The sequence below is a fragment of the Triticum dicoccoides genome, chromosome 7B (genome assembly GCF_002162155.2).
Source record: "Triticum dicoccoides isolate Atlit2015 ecotype Zavitan chromosome 7B, WEW_v2.0, whole genome shotgun sequence".
Classification (NCBI taxonomy): domain Eukaryota; kingdom Viridiplantae; phylum Streptophyta; class Magnoliopsida; order Poales; family Poaceae; genus Triticum; species Triticum dicoccoides.
The window spans coordinates 241,365,496-241,369,952 of record NC_041393.1 but is presented as its reverse complement, the minus strand read 5'-3'; positions in this window follow the sequence as shown (position 1 = coordinate 241,369,952).

Here is a 4,457-nt window from a genome sequence, read left to right as displayed (position 1 = left end):
GCGCCGCCCCCAAACCCTAGCTGCCCCAACCCGTGTCGCGCCACCTCCAACCCCTCCTAGCCGCGCCATGAGTTCCTCCTCCTTCACCGTCTCCAACCCCTTTGCCGGTCCCGATGTCACCCTCGTTCTTGATCTGAACATCCACTAGCGTGTTCCAGTGGTGCTTGATCAATCCACCGCATCCTACTCTGCTTGTAAGCGGTATTTCTCCTTGGTGTTTCACGAGTACCTGCTCCACGGCCACGTCGATGGCACCGTGGACTCCAGCCTCATGATCCACGACGAGGAGTGGATGATCCTCGACACCACCATCATCCGCTGGTTCTACCTCACCATCTCCAAGGACCTCTTCCACACGCTGCTGGATGATGACGACGACGTCTACGCCGTCTGGACCAAGCTCAATGGCCTCTTCACAACAACAAATTGCAGCGCAAGGTCCTCCTCCATGACGAGTTTTACGGGTGCCGGCAGCTTGACTCGTCCATCGATGATTTTTGCATGCGCCTCAAAAAGCTTGCCGATGAGCTCCGTGATCGCGGCGAGACGGTCGGCGACGAGCTCCTCATCAGCACCCTCACCGTCGGTCTCAACGAGGACTTTGGGAACGCTGCCTCCAACCTGACCCTCATCCCGGAGCCCACCTTTGCCAAGGTGGTGGCGTATCTCAAGTTGGAGGAGCGACGGATGAAGATGGCCTGGACTCGAGCGAACAACACCGCCCTCGTCACCCCCACGGGGGCTTGGCGCCACCTCTGCTGCATTCCGTGCCGACCCCGCCGGCCGCGCCGACCTATCCCCAAGCGCCGGCCGCCCCCTTCCCACCACCCCCGTCGGCCGCTAACGGGGGTCACCGCGGTGGCCTCCGAGGTGGCCGCAAGTAGCAGCAGGGTGTCGGGGCTCACGGCGGAGCAGCCCGCCCCCGGCAGCAGTATCAGCTGGCCCCGTGGTACGCCGGCCAGAACCCGTGGACCGGCGTTGTGCACGTCTACTCCATGCCGGTTCCCCGTGCCCCTGCCCTGGGCATCCTCGGCGCGCATCCTCCCTCCCATCAGCCATTTACGTCGCGCCGCAGCCCTACGCGGCGCCCTACGGGCTCCTCTCCTACGGACAACCACCGCAGCCAGGAGAGTTGCCGCCGCTGCCCCTGACGGCGTCGCCTCAGCAGTCTGCACTCCCACCCGCACCATGGGACCTGGCTCTCCTGGCGGCCTTGCACTCTGCTCCCTCTCCGTCCACCTACACCGGCAACGGCGACTGGTATATGGACACTGGAGCTACCGCCCATATGGCTGCTCATCCCGGTAACATCCACACCTCCTATCCCGTCCACACTTTCGCTTGCATCACCATCGGTGACGGTTCCTCCCTTCCCATGAGTCACATAGGACATGCATCTTTTCCATCCACATCTACTCCGTTGTCATTATCTAACATCTTAGCTTCTCCTGATCTTATTAAAAATCTTGTCTCGGTTTGTTCTTTTACACCTGAAAATCCTGTTACCATTGAGTTTGATGAGTGTGGTTTTTCTATTAAGGACGCTCGCGCCCGGATGGTACTCCACCGATGTGACAGCCCCGACGAGCTCTACCCGGTCCACTCCACCGCCTCCACCACCTCTGCCGCCCCTGTTGCCCTCGCCGCTGGTGTGGATCTCTGGCATGCTCGCTTGGGTTATCCCAACCCCGCCACCCTTCGTCATATACTTCGGAGTTTTTCTTTCACGTGTAATAAAATCGATGATCAGTCTTGTCATGCATGTCGCCTCGGCAAACATGCTCGTCTTCCTTTTAGGGAGTCTTCTCATGTTGCATCGTACCTATTTGAGTTAATTCATAGTGATGTTTGGACCTCTCCAGTTGCAAGTAATACAGGCTACCTTTATTACCTTGTTATTCTTGATGATTTTTCGCACTATGTGTGGACCTTCCTGTTGTGGCGTAAGTCCGATGTTATCTCCACTCTCGTCGCCTTCTACTCCTATGTTCTCACGCAGTTTGGTCGTCCCATCCTTTCGTTTTATACCGATAACGGGAAGGAGTTTGACAACTTAGCTGTTTGCACTCTCCCCACCACACATGGCACGACTTTTCGTCTCACATGCCCGTACACTACGCAACAGAACGGTTTCGCTAAGCGCATCCTCAGCACTCTTAATGACTGCATTCGGGCGCTTCTCTTTCATGCCAATGTGCCTCTGCGCTTTTGGCCTGATGCTCTCGCCACCGCATCACTCCTCATTAACATCCGCCCCTGCCATACTCGCGGGAACTTTGCGCCTCATCATCTTCTCTTCAGTGCACCACCCTCTTATGATGAGCTTCGCATTGTCGGTTGTCTCTGCTATCCTAGCATCGCCGCCACTACACCACATAATCTTGCACCCTGCTCCGTCGCGTGCATCTTCCTCGGCTACCCAGCTAACAGTAAAGGCTACCGCTGCTACGACCCTGTCTCACATCGAGTATTCACCTCCCGACACGTTTACTTTGATGAGAAGGTGTTTCCTTTTCAGCAGCAGGTACCTCTCGTCGCCGCGTCGCCGCCGGCCCTTCGGCGACCCCGTCAGGTGGACGGCCCCGCTTGGCTCTCGGACCGCTTCCGGGCTTTGGTGGTCCTCGTGCCGTGGGACGAGCTGCGCCTCGCGCCCCAAGCCGCCTTCGCCATCACCGTCGGCCTCGCCGCCGGCACCCTCCCCGGCTGCCTCGAGCGTCGCCCCTTAGCCGAACACCTCGCCGACGCCCTCGTCTGCGGCCTCGCCAGCTGCCTCGCTAGCCGCCTCGGCAGCGGCCTCGCCGGTGCCGGCGCCCTCGGTTGACCCCTCGGGCCTCGTCCCAAAGTTGCCGTCTCGCCCCTCACTCGGGCTCGAGCCGGCTTTCATCGCCGAGTCTGCGGTACTCCAGCGACGAGTATCTCCTCGCTGCCTACACCATCGAGCCATCCCTGATTCCTGCGTCCGCCAGAGCAGCCCTACGTGATCCTCACTGGCTTGCTGCGATGCAGAAAGAGTTCGAAGCTCTTCAGTGAAACCGTACCTGGACACTGGTTCCCCGACCTTCTCGCGCCAACGTCATCAGCAGAAAGTGGGTCTTTCGTCATAAGACCATCTCGGATGGTACACTTGAGCGCTACAAGGCTCGCTGGGTGGTCCGTGGGTTTCGGTAGCGTGTTGGCATTGAGTTCACTAAGACGTTTGCACCGGTTGTCAAACCGGGCACGATCCGCACCGTCTTCCAGCTGGCGGTCTCCCGTGGTTGGCTGGTTCATCAGATGGATGTCTCCAACGCCTTCCTTAGTGGCCACCTTGAGGAGCGGGTTTACTGTGAGCAGCCCATCGGATTCGTCGACGGCTCTCATCCTGGCCATGTGTGCTTGCTATCCCGGTCTCTATACGGTCTCAAGCAAGCACCTCGCACCTGGTACCAGTGTATCGCCGGGTTCCTTCAGACACCGGGCTTCAGCGTCACCCGCTCGGATGCCTTGTTGTTTGTCTATCACCGCGGCGACACAATTGCCTATTTGCTTCTCTACATCGACGACATCATTCTGACGGCATCCTCCGCAGCCCTTCTTCGGCAGATCACTCTATGGATGCGTGACGAGTTTGCTCTCAAGGACTGGGGCACTCTTCATTATTTCCTTGGCATTGAGGTCGTTCGGCAACCCGACGACTTCTTTCTTCATCGGCAGAAGTATGCGCATGAGCTACTTGAACGTGCCAGCATGCTCTATTGTCACCTTGTCGCTACTCCTGTTGACACGAAGGCCAAGGTTTCTACTCTCGAGGGCTCGCCCGTGTCAGATGCTCTGTTCTACCGGTCCATCGTCGGTGCTCTTCAGTATCTAACACTCACCCGACCAGATCTACAGTATGTTGTTCAGCAGGTGTGCCTCCACATGCACGCCCCCCGTCACTCTCATTGGACACTTGTGAAACGAATTATCCAATACATCCATGGCACGATGTCTCTTGGACTCACTCTCATGGCGTCCACTTCTCTAGAGATGGTGGCTTATTCCGATACTGATTGGGCTGGTTGCCCTGACACACGACGCTCCACCTCTGGCTACTGTGTCTACCTCGGTCCTTCCCTCGTCTCGTGGTCGTCCAAGCGACAACCCACAGTTTCATCCTCCAGCGCGGAGGCTGAGTATCGAGAAGTGGCTAACATAGTCGGGGAGTGCACCTGGCTACGACAGCTACTTTAGGAGTTGCATCATGATGTCTCCCAGGCTAAGGTTGTCTACTGTGACAACGTCTCTGTGGTGTACCTTTCCACCAACCCCGTTCATCATTGCCAGACCAAGCACATTGAGCTGGGCATTCACTTTGTGCGCGAACAGGTGACCCTTGGACGCATTCGAGTTCCCCATGTTCCGACCGCACAATAGTTCGCTGATGTGATGACTAATTAAGGGACTGTCTACTTCCTCCTTCGAGGAGTTTCGTTCTA